The following is an 18,020-nucleotide window of genomic DNA, read 5'->3' on the forward strand; positions in this document are numbered from 1 at the left end:
AAATTAGGGAATGAACTTGCGCTCCCGGGGGCGGTTCAGCGAAAGAGGAGGCGTGTTCCGGCTCAAACGTTCCCTGGTGCTATTTTGCAGTTTCAGAAAACAATTCCGCCACAGACCAGGAGAAACCTCGTCTAAAGTCAGCGGCGCGTTATTCAGATGCTGTTTTAAGGGCGCATGCTTGGCCATAATGTAGCGTGTGCACAACGTGCATAACTTTACTTCTCTCATCTACACATTTCACATTTTAGCAAACCATACATAATTACAAGGAAAAATATTCCACACGAGGGAAATCATTGTTGTGTCCATGATGATGTGAAAAATAGGCATAAATCTAGCTTACACATTTACCCAAATTATTATACGCCTGTTTAACCGAAGCTAATCTGGGTGTGTTTCTCCATCCCCAATGTCACTTCTCTGTGTTTTACGACCCTGACGAGAACGTCGGTCTCCTCGGCTGTGAACCGCTCCTGGCAAATCCGCCGTTATAATAGCAATCCGCCATGGAACAAGCGCGCCTGCTCTTAAAGGGAATGTGAGATGACCCTATCATTGGTTTATTTCACGTTACGCCCAAACCACACCTATGAGTAATGAAGCTTCTTCAGACCAACACATTTTGCAAGAGTCATTTATCCCGCCGGTTTAATAGCAACAGTGCCCGAGATCCGCCCACAAAGTTACTTGCGTTTCGCGTTTGATACTTGCGTTTCAGATCGTTAAAACAGGGCCCACTGTCTTATTGTCAAAAGTGCGCACTATTTCAAAGAAAATAATTGAGTTACAATTGGGATACATCAAGATGAATATCCCGTTTAACTTCACATACTTCACATTACACAAGTAAAATGGGTTTCATGTGTACTTTAACAAACATGTTGTCTATTTCACTGAGCATCAGACTGCATGCCATTAGATCAGTCCTGTCATCAGATCTGATGTTGACCTCTGACACAGGTGTAACCCCTGAAATCTCATCAGGAGGGTCATTCATATCACAACAGAGACCGAACCTCCGTTAGCCATTGGTGTACACTCGATCACTGCCATGAGGAAAGAGGTTTCTCTGGCCAGAGCTCAGATTACAGATGCGATTCACTCTCTCTCAGTGTGCTCGTGAGTCTCAGGGCTGTGTGGTGCAGGCAGAAGGCAGTATATGGTTTGCCTGATCAATAAACACACACCTGTGACTGAACATCAGTGTTTAATGAGCCGTCAAACACACCGTTCATACAGTGATCTTTGGGCAGTGACCTGCATGACAATCTTTGTGGAAAAGAAGTGCAATTAATTGTATTGAATGTGCACTTTTAGTGTACTTCTAATCTTTAAGGTATATTTATAATATAATTCTAACTCTAAAACGGTGAACTGACAACTGAATTAAACTGCAGTGTGTTCGTGCCTTTCAAGTCGCATTTATTATAAACAACATTTATTAAAAACGCCAAGCCCATTTTGACAAAATGTTGAGTGTATTTGGCCTTTTAATCTCAATAAGAGTACTATTAGTTTCTAGTGTTTTTGGGTCATATTTTACCGTTAACAAAAGTCGTGAGGGAAATCGTACCAATAAATCCATTTTGTACAGTGTACAAAACAATCGTCCAGACAAGATGATCACTACAAATATTATAGTAGTGTTAATACTAAAGTGCTCTGATTTCATTTTCAATACAGTCAAAAACTGAGACACAAGACGGCACGTTGCATATGAATGAATTTGAAGAGCACGTCCGCAGTGATACAAGAGATGTGCTGTTTTCATAATAATGTGTTGCTATTAACAACGGTCAAATAATTTAGTTTATGCTTAAAAAAGTGCATAGAGCTGCTAATTTTATTTGTTGTTTGTTGATTTTCAAATATAAAACTAGTAAAAAAATGTTTTCAGTGTGTGCATCAGTTCATTTTTTAACATTTTCATCTCATTTTAACAAAACCGTGAAAATATTGATAAACATGATAATTTTGGTCACTATAATCATGATATGAAATTTTCATACCGTTTCACATCTAACATCTCAAAGCGAGTCATTTCACGGGGACTGGCACACAAAACACAAATCTGCCATTAGAAACCGCACATACCTCACAAAGCTTTCATTTTAATGGCATTATGAAACTAAACTGGTGAATCTGTATGCCGCACGCAATCCCAACTGTTTCTAGAAAGATCCCACTAGAAATTAATCTGCTTAAATCAGCAGTCAAAACACGTTTGGATCAATGAACATGGAGGTAAAGTAAACCACAGCAGTAAACAAAGACATATGATCTGCTGCCTGAGAACATTCATGCTTTCAAAGTGATATTAAACAGAGAAAATGAGACAAAGACCAAAGCAATCTCACACGTGTCTCTTCTATAGAGACTCAGAAATCTCAATCGTGTCTCAACTGTGCTCAAGATACCAAAGTCGGCTCTAAAAAGAGATTTTAATGTAAACTTCTGTTAAATTAATTTAAAACCAAATGATTCACCCCACAATAATGTTATAGTGCAATAGTCCTACTGTGCATGAACAACTGAGGCCAAAAATGCATTTAAGTTAAACAGAACTCCACAGGGAGAAAAGCACAGAAACCCTCTGTATGTTAAGCATGAAACGGTATCGTATAGCTTTCTAACTCGACAACAGCATCATCAGAGCGTGCGATTCACTAACACACTCAAACACAGCAGGCTGAGACAAAATGACGTGCTAAAAACGTTGTCTGAACAGTGGTTTGCAATGTTTCTAAAACATTCAAAAGTCCAGTTTCCTTGTTGTGATCAGAACATTACGATAATGTTAGTACAATATTCTTCTATCATTATTTTTACTCAGAATATAACATCCTTTGAACGTTTATTTGCAATATTCCAAGAAAATTAACATTAACATTCATCATGTACAAATAACAATACAGGGATGTTTCCTCTGAGAACGTAATGACATCGAGGGTTCAAGGTTCAAGGGTCTTTTATTGTCATTCCATACACATTTTTACATGAAGGAACGAAACTAAGTGCAAAGGTCCCGGTCAAAACCCAAGATAAAAACATTAACCAATAAAAACATCAGAAACTAGAGAGTATGTCTAAGCAGCTTCGCCAATAAAGAGCACAATAGACAATGCAAGAATAAAAACAGTGCAATAATTAGTAATAAATTAGGACATATCATTGTTCTCTCAACATCATAACAACACATCTCAAATATGTTAGAATTTCTATAAATGCTATTTAAAGAAGGTTTTATCTTAACACGTACATGAAAGTTTGCTGGGCATTAACTGATTTTAAGGAAAATATCATGATAATCTCCTTTAAATGTCTGACCAACCTAAACTAACAAACAAGAACAAAATAACTAACTCATTTTCAGAAAGAAAAGTGAGAAAAGCACTTACTTTGGAGCAACTGAGAGCCATAGTGGCATTTACATGAACATCCAGCGGCTGCACGACTAAAAATAGAGCGGTTTGCACTTTTCCATGCGTTTTTCCCAATGGATTTGTCCTGAGAGCGGGACGCTGGGAAGACCCAACCAGACACGCGGTCAGATCTGAGATCGAGAGGTCAAGCAGGAGTAACAGCTGTGTGTGTATCCGTCCGCAGGTGTGTGTCGCAGGAGAGAGAGTGTGTGTATCAGAAACACCACCGCATAATCCCCGCAAATCCTGCACAATCTGTGCCTCAAAAGTCATTACGCCATACCTATTGAGCTCTCCGTTTGAGCTGTGGATGAAGGGTATTCTCGATCATATGGAGTGTTTAGAAGGATCTGCTTCCGGGGATTTATGGAAACTCATTTGAGCCGAGAAGATAATTGGCACAAAAAAAGTTCAATGTTTATCTGTAAAAGAAACATATTCTGTCTGTTTCATGTATGTTCTCACTGAAGGACTGGCAGAGCTCTGTTTGTGGCACATTTTAATTTAATATAACGCTGAATATTTTGGCCCTCTAGAGAAAAAAAACTAAACTGCAAGTATTTTGCAGAAGAACATTGTTGTGGTTGTGCTTCGGCTCTGAGCGGATGAATATGATTCTTCTGCTGATCATAAAACATTCACTGCTAGAGATATAACCAGTTTAGATGAAAGATCTCATCTCGGTCTTATATATCTGCATACTGTTGGGTACCACATTTCCAAGTAAATACAATACTTTTTTAAGTTTACTTTAGCTTATTTATTGAAACTGTTATGTTTCGATGAATAATGTTTTAATAAATTAGCCTGACAAGCCATACCCACATCATGATGTTGGGTCTGGGAACACACCATTGGCACGGCTCAGTCCGAGGGCCGGGATAAATGGTGGTCTTTCAGATTCCCTCTGCACTCAATAGGACAGCGCTAAACCAACCAGAGCGTTTTCCCTCCAGCGGAGCTAGTTGATAGGTTAAACTTTTGCCGTATCTGGTCAGCAAAACTACGAACACATCTTCCTTTTTAAAGAATGACTTCAGTGCCGTTCTTTGTTCTTTCCTCAAAGAAAAGCTTAACTCCAAGTCCTCCAGAGTCGCGGCCAAAGCCGATTCGAAAGATCATTCTTTGTTTTCAAGTAGCAGGGAATTCACGCGGAACCGTCCAACGCTATCTCACAACCAATTCGTACGAGTGATAAAAAGGTGGCTAATTTGTATGAATTCGTACGACCTCACTCGTACAAATTTGTACGATTTGTCTAAACCCACGTGATGGGTAGGTTTAGGGGCGGGGTCAGGGGTATGAATTCATACAAATTAGTCACCTCGTAGAATTCGTACGAATTGCCGTGAGATCAGGCTGAACCGTCACAACTCTGTCGTCATTGTGTTAAGCCCGCCCACCGACTCTATACATGAGTTGATTGGCCTGACTAGAGTTTGGTTTTTCCAGCTCGAAAGCCAACGGAGAGTTGCTAGACGACACTGGCTGCAAAATAAATTTTTGATTTATCTAGATTTCTAGGCTATCAATAAATAAGCTAAACCCCCAAACCAACCCACCAACATTCACTGCTAGATAAATAACCAGTTTAGATGGAAAGGATCTCAAGCTGATTAGTTGAAGACGTTAATTTAATTTTCTTTATGCAAAGTATAATTTCATATTTTTCACTTTGATTTTTGGGTTTAAGATCTCTGTGTGAGATCCCCCCAGTACGAGATCCTCCTCGGTCTGAAGCAGCGGATCATACGAGTCTCCCTGTAGTGAGTCATTTAACCCGATGACAGAGGAGGCATCAAAGTGAGCTTGCGATGTGTGGTCCGGGTCTGGATGGAGAAGGCATCTGTACACTGGGAATCTCATGCCCTTTGGTCGGAGCGGGACGTCACCCACAGGCCAGGACAACTTTAAATAGCATGCCCTCCCACCACAGATATTATTAGTATAAGATACATGTGCTGTCCAGAGCTCACGATGAGCAAACCCAAACCCTGGACCTCCTCGTGGCCAAACTCCTGTCTTTACAAGCCTTTTATAGTACAAAAACCACACACCATTTCCCACAATCGCATGCATTTTTATAAACACAGTTTGAGTTGCTGTCTTCATAGTGGAGACCATGGCTGCTTCCCAGTTCACACACACGTACTAACCCAGCTAACAAAAAACACGTTCTAAGAACATTTTGCTAATGTTCCCCATTAAGTTATGAAAGCTGAATGTTCTCAGAAAGTTCAAAACGTCCAGTTTTTTTAGATGTTCTAAAAACTTTTTTTCTTGGTTAAATTAACATTGTCAACATTCCAATTTATAACTCTTTAAACATTATTGGAACGTTACTTTTGAATGTTCGCTGAACGTTCCGAAACAAGTAGTTCCATTTTAAGAATGTAAGACGAATGTCCAACTAAAACTTTCCATGAACAAAAACCTTCCATGATCGAGGTGTAGATTATGTTTTGAGAACATTATTTAAGACTAGATAATCTTTAATACTGTAATCTTTAATAACCTTATTAAATGCAATCTTTGTAATCTTTAATAACTATAACTATAACTATAACTATACGAGTTCTGAGAACGATCGCTGGGAATCTGGTGATGGGAAAGAACATCCATGAGACAGTAGAATATGAAACAGCAGGAGACATGATCGTAGAAACAATTAAAACTGAATCTTGAAACCACAGACTCTTTTGTTTCAGACTGAGCAGAGCTGATCATTTGCAGAGCATTTGCATATTCATTTTTAAAAGCATTTTAATAATATTTCATGCCATTTTTGGATGCAAAGCCCTTGATTCTACTTTATACCCTTATAATAACAACTCAAAAGTAAACACAAATTACAAATACATGATTATGTTGATTATTAATTAAATGCGATTGTGCAATCAGTCAGGTTTGCAGATGTGCAGGAAAACCCTGACAGTACGGCATCCAGAGACCTGTGGGTTATTATTATCAGTGAAGTATGATTTTAGACACACTAATTATCTAATCTCACATATTTCGGATGGATTAAATGCAAATGGACATTATGTGTGTGCGATATGTATCATCCACGATAATATACTAATTAGAATAATATACTAATATGCTATATTATAATATAATATACACGATAATATACTAATTATAATATACTATAGATAATGTTTTAATGTTGTGGAACCTGACATTATCGAGTATTTCACTTTACAAAAACTCTAAAACAGTCCTTGCGAGTGCACAGGTTTACTGTGATGTAGACTAGCAAAGCGCAGTGAAAAGAGGATGACGCTCAGTGTATGGGGGTAAAACGCTCTTGTACAGTATGAGTGCTTTTTCCCATTTACATATAAGCTTGATTGCAAATGTTATATGCTATTGATTTTATAAAAAACTTTAATAAACAAAAAGTTAACATCGTAAGTTACATTTAAAACAGTATTTTCAATATTGCCTGTTTTTCCGCCAATGAAAACAGAACCGTTGTGCATCTCTGAGGGGTTTCATTCTTCAATGAATCAGCGTTTTTGAACAAATCAATGATTCAATGATCCATTCATAAAGACAGTCACCGTTGCTTTGCTCCTAAATGAATCAGCCATTTGAACGAATCAGTTGCGTTATTAAGCTCCGGCCCTAGAACAAACTAGATTGTGTCTTGATTGTGTCCATGGGGAATTGATTGGATGATTGGATGGTTGTGGTTTGCTATTGGCTGATCTCATGTGAGTGACAGGTTAAAGCCCCGCCCTCGTCATCAGAGAAGAGAAGAGATGCTGCAAGAGGAACTTATTCTGATTCAAGATTAGAACATGAATTTAAAACAAAAATGATTCGCACAGATAAATCATTTAAAATAAATACTGCAAAATTTTAGTGCTGGGCTTCGATTAATCGCATCCAAAATAAAAGTTTGTGTTTACATAATATATGTGTGTGTACTGTGTATAATTATTTTTGTATATATAAATACACAACATATGCATGTGTATATTTAATAAATATTTGCATGTATATACTGTATATATCTTTATACATAATTTATATATAAATATTTTATACATAACACATTTTTCTTAAATAAATACATGCATATGTGTGTATTTATATATACAAAATAATTATACACAGTACACACACATATATTATGTAAACACAAACTTTTATTTTGGATGCGATTAATCGTTGCCCAGCACACACACACACACACACACACACACACACACACACACACACACACACACACACACACAAAACCCTGTCAATTTTGATTTCATGGTGACTTTAAAACACACGTTCATCATTGTATTCGGAGACCGTACACAGAGCATCACACACTGCCCTCTTCTGAACCTCTCGCCCAGAAACACACACTCTGTAATGGACCGTTGCGGGCTACACGTCGACGGACTCCTGTCGGCTCTTGATATTAAGTCTCAGCAGGGCTTCAGAAGTCATTAACACTGGAGAAAAAGGCTTGGAGAGAAACGAGAGCGGGCCACAGAAACTTCTTCTTCAGTCTCGATTCTTCAGTCGCTTTGCCTTGAGCTGCGCGGCGACATCTGGACGCTTCTGTTCAAACAAACTCCCGTCTAACTTTGACTATTCATTAGCTGCAGATTTCTCAGGAACGACTCGTTATAAAAGAGTCCAAGCACCTGCTACATCAATATTGGCCTTCAGATGCTCGTTTAATTAGCCGGAATCAAACGCTCTCCTGCTCCAAAAACACTTCCATACATCAGAGGAAACATTGCAGAGAAAGAGTTCGACACACCACAGTCTGCTGGACTTCAGCTCATCTATACAGAGTCTGATGATAGATTTATGATTATTCAGAATGATATCTGCCCATACGAACACTGATATTTAGATTTTCTTAAAGTCCTCTTGTGGTGAAAATCCAGCTTTTAATGTTGTTTATGTGTCTATGTGGTGTTTTTAATCTGCTTTAAGACAAAGCATGTGTAAATTCATAAGTCGACTCCATTGCTGAGTATTTCCTCCTTAAAACTGCAGTGAACCAAAGACAGTCTCAAAAACACGCTTTGAAATCGCTGGTGTTTCTGACGTCACAAACTACCTTGTAACCAATCAGATCAACGTGTGATCGTCAACCAGTGGATCTCTGAGCTGAGTGAGTGAGTGGAGGCGGGGCTCATTTGCATATTCATAGAATCGCGCATACTAAATAAGGCAAGGGTGTCGAGTTACAGTCAAGATATTTTAAGGCATGAAGAAGGAAAAGACGTTCAAATATGTCATTTTGGTGATCAAAGATGAGTTTTAAGGGATACAATTATTAACTACAGGGAGACTTTAAGGGAAAAAAAATCACTTCCAACTAATGCTGTAAACTATACAGGGACCCTCTCAATCGGCACATTACTATAATATTAGAGGTTAAAATGAGCAACAGAGCCTAAACTATTATATTCAACTACTGTTTATTTTCAGATTTATATGAGACAGGATCTATTCCGGTAAGCTGTACTGTATCCTTCAACATTCCTTCTGATGTTCATGCATGTTTTTCCGTGCTATAACTTTTATTTAAGTGGAAGAAAAGACACATTTAAGAGCATCTAAAGGCATTTATTGTTTGAATAAAACCACGGATCTGGCAACCCTGGCTTGAACTATGGCTGATTCATTGGGTCAAACAGAGCCTTCTTTAACATTGCTTAAAAAAAAAACTGTTTATGCATTATTGTCACGTTAAATTCAACACAAGACATTTTCTTCACACACAGTGTGAGCTGCAGTCTGACACGCCCCCTTTTGATTGACAGGATAAAATTGGCCCTGATCATCAGCTGTGAATTAAACACTTTCCAAAAGTGCTGTCGAAGAAGGAAATTCACTATCAGTTGCATGAAATGCTGACTAGGTTGGCAACTCAAAGATTCTGACATATGAATGTCCAAAACAAACCGTGCTTATGATGCCCAAAAGTGCTGACAGGTAAGAATGTTCACACTGATTTTACCTCGTCATTCACTCCTTTCCGACAGGCTTGAAAAGAAGTGCTCCTGCAATCGTGCATGAGACGGGGGTTTAATGAGGTAATCACGTTATCATTCTGAAAGTAGTTTTATACTGTAATGGAACTGAATTTAAATTAAAAGATGGAGCGGTTCAGTTAAAGCAACGTTCAATGTTGATGTTTGCTTGATGATGATGATGATGATGATGATGATGATAATGTTTCATTTCATTACACAAATAAATCAATAAGCCAATAATATTTTCCGTGGTAAAATCACTGTAATGAGTGAATTAACAATACCATAAAATATACCAGTTAATAACTACATGTATTGATGATAATAATACTAATATTTGTTCAATTCTCTAAGATGCATTAAGTATCATAGATAGCTCAATATCCTACATGAAAATCACATAGAACTGAAAAATTATTTTCATTTTGAATACATTTCAGTTTTATGTATATCAACCTCCTAAAGATCATTTTTGACCCACATCAACAGCCGAAAACTGCTGAAAAATTATGCATTATTCAACTATACCATATCCATAAAGGGCATTAATATAAAAATAGGCCAAAGTGCAAACATGTCAGGCTCTGGCTACTGAAGATCCATGCTTTCTAAAGTGTGAACAAACAGTTAGGTCTAAACTAAATCACTGAGAGGAAGATGATGGCCTCGTTCGGCCTCTGATGGAGTGAGAGAACAGACTGAAGCGAAATATTTCTGAGAAACAAATCAATATGTATAATTGCAATACATCCCTTGCTGATATAGTGTGGCAGTTTTTAATTAGAGGTCATTCAACATCAAACCATTTCAAGAACAATGTAAGCTTAAAGCCTTTATTAGATGGATGGATGGATGGATGGATGGATGGATGGATGGATGGATGGACAAACATGTTCATTTTCCAGCGCTCAAGCGGTCAATCCATTACAAAACATTGATTTTCAGAACAATGCATTGTGGGATATTCACAGAACTTCAGCCAGGAGAGAAAAGAACTGACAAACATTTCTTAGACATTTAACAATAGCTGTGTTTCCGTCCACTTATTTTTATGCACATTTTGGGATGTCACACATAAAAACGCTGTATGGAAACGCCAAGATGTGCATAAATTGCAAAAACATGCATGAAAAACGCATGCGCTCAACTGATGCGGATAATGCTTTTATCCTAAAAGAAGACATGCACATGAACGACAATGGCAACACATTTACTGAATAAATCCCTTGATGCGTAAAACCTCATGTGACTTTGGCTCAGCGTCCGCTGTAATTGGATAACTGGAGTAACCAGTGGACCAATGGCATTGCAGCATCTCAGATGTTGGTTTGGTGTTTCTGAAAGTCAAAGGGCCCTATCTTGCACCCAGTGCAACTGACTTTGTACAGCGACGCATGTTTCATTCCTATTTTGCACCCGACGCACAGCGGACTTTTCCCTCCACAGACGCACGTCGGTAAATTAGGGAATGAACTTGCGCTCCCGGGGGCGGTTCAGCGAAAGAGGAGGCGTGTTCCGGCGCAAACGTTCCCTGGTGCTATTTTGCAGTTTCAGAAAACAATTCCGCCACAGACCAGGAGAAACCTCGTCTAAAGTCAGCGGCGCGTTATTCAGATGCTGTTTTAAGGGCGCATGCTTGGCCATAATGTAGCGTGAGCACAACACACACACACTTCTCTCATCTACACAGACACAGTTCACATTTTTGCAAACCATACATTATTACAAGGAAAAATATTCCACACGAGGGAAATAAATCTAGCTTACACATTTACCCAAATTATTATACGCCTGTTTAAGCGAAGCTAATCTTGGTGGGTTTCTCCATCCCCAATGTCACTTCTCTGTGTTTTACGGCCCTGACGAGAACGTCGGTCTCCTCGGCTGTGAACCGCTCCTGGCAAATCCGCCGTTATAATAGCAATCCGCCATGGAACAAGCGCGCCTGCTCTTAAAGGGAATGTGAGATGTCGCTCTGATTGGTTTATTTCACGTTATGCCCAAACCACACCTATGAGTAATGAAGCTACTTCAGACCAACACATTTTAGATTTGCGTCGAGATCCGCCCACAAAGTGACTTGTGTTTCGCGCTTGATACTTGCGTTTCAGATCGTTAAAATAGGGCCCTAAGTGTGTGATCAGAATGATTTGGTTTAATTCCCTCCAGAAGCGTCTGATTGCAGAAACTTTCAGTTTTATTGCTGATATTTTGTTTTACAGTTTTCCAGGAAGTGACGATTTTGTTCTCTTGAACACATTCACAAATGTTTTATGCCATATTCCAATTGTGCACACAAGTTAAATTCGCAACTAAGCTAATGACACTTGCTTCTTTCCCTCACAGATGAGATTCACATCTGTAACACACAATCACATCGCTCTGAATTCACACACACACCATCTTCATTCAGCAACAGACACTTTCAAAACCACTTTATATCAGGTGTCCTTCACTACTACTGTACTTGCATAAAATATTAAGACAATATTCGTATTGTGTGTTTGTACTTTGCTTGTTACATTGTACTTGTACATGATACAAAAATAAATAAATAAATAAATAAATAAATAAATAAGGACACAATTTTGAGGGATGGAGAAGCATCACTGGCTCTCCATCACAGCTCATTTTACCAGTGGTGAATTACAGCTTAAACTGATGACTAAAAAAAATTGCCAAAATTTAGATTCTGACTCTTGTTTTATGATGTCATGCTGAAACCAAACATGAAATAGGGGCTTTCATGTTTAATGTAAATGTAATGCTAAAGTACACCTGAAAAGCACACTGCCAACACATGAGCAATGTCCGCCTGATCGCTGGAAGACAGTAAACCGTGAAACAAGTAGCATCGGCACCGACATTGGCAGATACATGTTCATTTTTAATGTTATCGTTATCGGCCCGATAATTTTTTTTTTTGCTAGATATAGTAAAGCCTATACATAATGTATTACTTCCTTCAGCTGAGACGCTTCAGATGCGTACTGTTCACACTGTTTGAATTACTTGAAATATGATTGGAATCACTTTTAAAAAAAGAAAATAATAAGTGCAACAGTTACGTCTGTCATATAGGTTACATAAAATTATAATGAGAACCATATAATTGTGTGTTTTGGTTATGACTTTAAATGATGAGACTTGATTTTGTAATCAGGCTAACAAATAATAAATCAATATTTAGATTTATTGGCAAATATATCAGATATCGGCTTTCAAATATAAAGAATTATCGGTTATCGGTCAAAATGTTTATATCAGTGCATCTCTAGAAACAAGCATACTTTACTGCTTCATACTAATCATAAAGGCATTTCAATGATTTCTGCTTTGATCAGATTTGGCTACATGGCACAAATGAACAGCTGAACGACTCTTTTGGTAATATTAAATATAAACTCAGCAAAACATTGTAATGTACTGCCAATAAAGACGAAGCAATGCACTTAAAGGACGTGTTCATGATGTCAGATTGAGACATTAAGCACTCTATTTCAAGTGGACATCATGCATCTATCCTGATATGCACATATTCATTATTCAACAGTATTTTTTTTATTTTATTTTGTTCATCCAGATCTAAATATTTAATAAGCCTAAAAAATGGAACAATCTAGAAAAACCATGGTTGTTTGGACATGTACGAAGTACTTTTGTGATCTTTCAGAGCCTACAGGGCACATTACACAGTGAATATTACTCAGTGAATATTACTCAGTGATTATTACACCGTGAATATTACTCAGTGAATATTACACAGAGAATATTACACAGAGAATATTACTCAGTGATTATTACACAGTGAATATTACACAGTGAATATTACACAGAGAATATTACTCAGTGATTATTACACAGTGAATATTACTCAGTGATTATTACACCGTGAATATTACTCAGTGAATATTACTCAGTGATTATTACACAGAGAATATTACACAGTGAATATTACACAGTGAATATTTCACAGTGAATATTACACAGTGAATATTACACCGTGAATATTACTCAGAGAATATTACACAGAGAATATTACTCAGTGATTATTACACAGTGAATATTACTCAGTGATTATTACACCGTGAATATTACACAGTGAATATTACACAGAGAATATTACTCAGTGAATATTACTCAGTGATTATTACACCGTGAATATTACTCAGTGAATATTACTCAGTGATTATTACACAGAGAATATTACACAGTGAATATTACACAGTGAATATTACACCGTGAATATTACTCAGAGAATATTACACAGAGAATATTACTCAGTGAATATTACTCAGTGAATATTACTCAGTGATTATTACACCGTGAATATTACTCAGTGAATATTACTCAGTGATTATTACACAGAGAATATTACACAGTGAATATTACACAGTGAATATTACACAGAGAATATTACTCAGTGAATATTACTCAGTGATTATTACACAGTGAATATTACACAGTGAATATTACTCAGTGAATATTACTCAGTGAATATACTCAGTGAATATTACACAGTGATTATTACACAGTGAATATTACACAGTGAATATTACTCAGTGATTATTACACAGTGAATATTACTCAGTGATTATTACACCGTGAATATTACTCAGTGAATATTACACAGAGAATATTACACAGAGAATATTACTCAGTGATTATTACACAGTGAATATTACTCAGTGATTATTACACAGTGAATATTACTCAGTGATTATTACACCGTGAATATTACTCAGTGAATATTACTCAGTGATTATTACACAGAGAATATTACACAGTGATTATTACACAGTGAATATTACACAGTGAATATTACTCAGTGATTATTACACAGTGAATATTACTCAGTGATTATTACACAGTGAATATTACTCAGTGATTATTACACCATGAATATTACTCAGTGAATATTACTCAGTGATTATTACACAGAGAATATTACACAGTGAATATTACACAGAGAATATTACTCAGTGAATATTACTCAGTGATTATTACACAGTGAATATTACACAGTGAATATTACTCAGTGATTATTACACAGTGAATATTACTCAGTGATTATTACACAGTGAATATTACTCAGTGAATATACTCAGTGAATATTACTCAGTGAATATTACACAGTGAATATTACTCAGTGATTATTACACAGTGAATATTACACAGTGAATATTACTCAGTGAATATTACACAGAGAATATTACACAGTGAATATTACACAGAGAATATTACACAGAAAATATTACACAGTGAATATTACACAGTGATTATTGCACAGAGAATATTACACAGAGAATATTACACAGAGAATATTTCTCAGCCGGGGTTTATTTGTGAAAGTCAGTATTTCTGTAATCACATCTTGATCCAACAGCGGGACATGCCTTCACACAATACACTACACACTGCCATCAAACTACCTAATATTGGCTTTTCAGCATAACTGAATCAGTTACTATGAAATACAATAATTCATGACACAGCAAAAATGGGGAAAGGTTGCAGTTTCTACTGGCAAAACAATGTTTTGATGTTTCTGTAAGCAGCAGAAATGTCCGATCATGTGTGAACGCTAGTGATGTTCCTGTGCTTTTAACAGTAGAGGACGGTGCTAGCAACACCAAGGTCATGGGTTCAATTCCCAGAAAATGCAAGACCTGATGAAATGTACACCAGGCAAGATACATTGGTTAAGAATGTCTGCCAAATTAAATCAATAAAACTTGAGGACATTTAAAATGCATAAAATACGTGTATAAAACTTCAGACATGTCCTGACCTGACATTTATGAAAAACTTGACATGCAGAAGCACTTCTAGAAAACACTCGCATGTGTGTGACTGTGCTTTAGAGATGCACAATCAGCCCTATACTACAGTACAGTGGAGTCACAACCTATTTCAATAGGGATATTCATTCTAACATAATCCAGTGTCTTGTGTGCAATAATAACCTTCACAAATCACCAAACTAAAATTAAATCCCACCGTTCAGCATATTCCAGCATTGTCCATGCAGCTCAATGACCTTCGTACAGTATAAGAACAGCTTGCTTTATACAGGTACATTTCAGCCCAGAATATGAGGCAATATCTAAACAAAATGCACCAACTCTACCAGTCAAGCGCAAATTCATAAAAAGTGCACGTTCTCCTTTTATGCATTTGACATATTAGAGCCAGCTTGATTATAATTATTGCTCTGTAATGTTTCGTCGAGGTCTGATTCGTTATGAAATATCCATAATGCAACGCTGTTCACATTTCGAAACCACAACCAATACACACTCCCATGAACAATACAGACATATAGCGAGGCTCTTGTCAGAATGTCATGCTGATTATATATTCATTTGATTCCAGCCATCTGAAAGTTATATTCATCCTCCAATCATCAGTCATAATGGTTCCCAGTGATGCTCGATCAGGTCGCGCGCTCTCTGAGGCGCGTCACCGTAACGTCAACAATATATGATCGATATATGAACCATGTAAACGTACCTGGTGTGGTCCTCTGGCGTGTGTTTCGAGCTCCACAGCATTGGGTTGGCAGGAGATCCGGGGGCTTTGAGTAGATTGAAGTGACTGAGATTTTTCCATTACGTCTCATATGTGTGTGTTACCCCGAGGGGAAGAGCGGCTTCACAACACATGGCGAAGAAGTTTTCATTCATTCACAGAGACAAATGCCGTTCGTCTGTAAGCATCAGTGTGTGAATTATACACTCAACCTCCTAACAGACCCACGAGAGAAGAATCCGGGATGTCCTGAAAACTACGCGCTACACGCGTTAAGATTTTGGATAATTAGTTATACAGGAGGATTTCCATTAGAAATAAACATTTTGCTGCCCAGCTAACACAAAAATATGTTCTAAGAACGTGTTGCTGACGTTCCCAGTAAGTTATGAAAACGTCATTTCGAATGTTCTCAGAATGTTCGAAAATGTTTTCTTGGTTATGTGAACGTTAGAGAAAACGTTAGTCGACGTGAAAGAGAATTCGCTATTGTGACGTAATGAAGGCTTTTCGAACAAGAACAAATGAAGAGCGGCGTTACTTAGTTTACCTCAAGTAGGCTACTATATTACAAGTTTTTTCAATGAATCCCAAATATGTTGTTTTGGGATTTTTTGGAGCGAATGCAAATTCCTGCTTTATAATAAACTTAATTCTCTTTCTTATATTCATAAATGTAACTTTTCAAATTGTAGACCTATTTTTGTAGTATTTTTACAAGAGATAAAACATTATTTACTTACAATTTCACTCTTGCTTAGCAAAAAAGCTCTCAGAACGTACAATTTGCACGGCCTACAAACTTTTTACTTTATTTAATGTGTCATTTTTATTAATTTGTGTAATGCCCTCTTGAAGGGATGTCAATTTTGATTGCATGGTGATTATAAATTTTGTCATTTTGCAAACATTATGGGAATGTTACTTTTGAATGTTCTCTAAACATTTACTTTACTGTTTTCTATTTTGTGCTAACGTTTTGATAATTTTATTAAAGGAGATATAATTTAGATTTTTTTATAATTACCAGTGACTTAAGAAAATTTACCGGCCATAAATATGATTTTACCAGCCATGTTTTCGGGTACAGAAAATTTCATAAATTAATCAAATGTAAAAATATCACTGCAAAGTCTTCACTGTATAGATTAGACAGTTTAATCCTTATTAAAGTTAAAAATAGTTATTCAGAAAAGATCAGTGAGTGATTTTCTCTTTGTCTTTTGTTGTTTGATTAACTTTAACGATAGACAGCGGCAGGAATATTAGACTGCTGTCACTTTAAGATCGAACGCATGGATACTGATACACATACGCTTTCTTTCTCAACTATTTATGGTCACTTAAGACATGAACATAAAGCTTAAACTTTTGCTTTTTTTGTTTGTGGGAGCTTTTTGCATAAAGCTTAAACTTTTGTGGGACGATGAAGCACTGGCCCGCCAACTCTATGTTCACATTTGTTTACATTCCTGTTCTCACAATATTGCATTTATTTAAATTCATAAAAATGTCACCGGCCAACTGGTGACTGACACCATTTCATACACTCGCCAACTGAGATTTTTACTCGCATTTGGTGAGAGTTAATTTTATGCCATGTATGTATGTGTACATATACAGTATGATTATTTAAAAATGGGTGTGATAATATCAACATTTGAAAAGATGCTTAAAATATGAAAATGAACTTCAGGTTGATGTCCTCATGCGAGTGAACAATCACTCACTGAACAATATCTATCTTCAGCTCTTTACAGTGGACAAAACATCAGACATATTGAAAAATCTGTACAATAACAACAGTATATCAGGTTGTATGCAGCATAATATAAAGGAGTTAATGAGCAGATCCAGGTCTGTGGCGTCGGAAGGCTCTCAATCCATCATGGAATGTGTGTGTGTCACTCAAGTGTGTGTGTAGGGAATTAAAAGCGCAGTGGTTTCTGGAGGTGAAGCAGGTGTTAATCTACAGCTCGCCCTGTTCCTCAGAAATCACTTCAGTAATCCTGTAAAACCAGTCTCAACTCTTCAGCAGTGTGTGCGGGATCATCTAGAGGAGGACGGT

General features: G+C 37.0%; 1 protein-coding gene across 1 annotated transcript in view; it reads right to left on the bottom strand.

Annotated features, from left to right (window-relative positions):
* Nucleotides 1–16,088, bottom strand: part of atp2b2 (ATPase plasma membrane Ca2+ transporting 2) — a 184,025-nt gene extending 167,937 nt beyond the window's left edge. The window contains exon 1 of the mRNA XM_084100829.1: nt 15,935–16,088. The gene's annotated coding sequence lies outside the window, so the exon portion shown is untranslated. The remainder of the gene's footprint in view (nt 1–15,934) is intronic.
* Between the last annotated feature and the right edge of the window lie 1,932 nt (nt 16,089–18,020).

Source organism: Abramis brama (assembly GCF_963993115.1).
Source record: "Abramis brama genome assembly, chromosome: 23".
Classification (NCBI taxonomy): Eukaryota; Metazoa; Chordata; class Actinopteri; order Cypriniformes; family Leuciscidae; genus Abramis; species Abramis brama.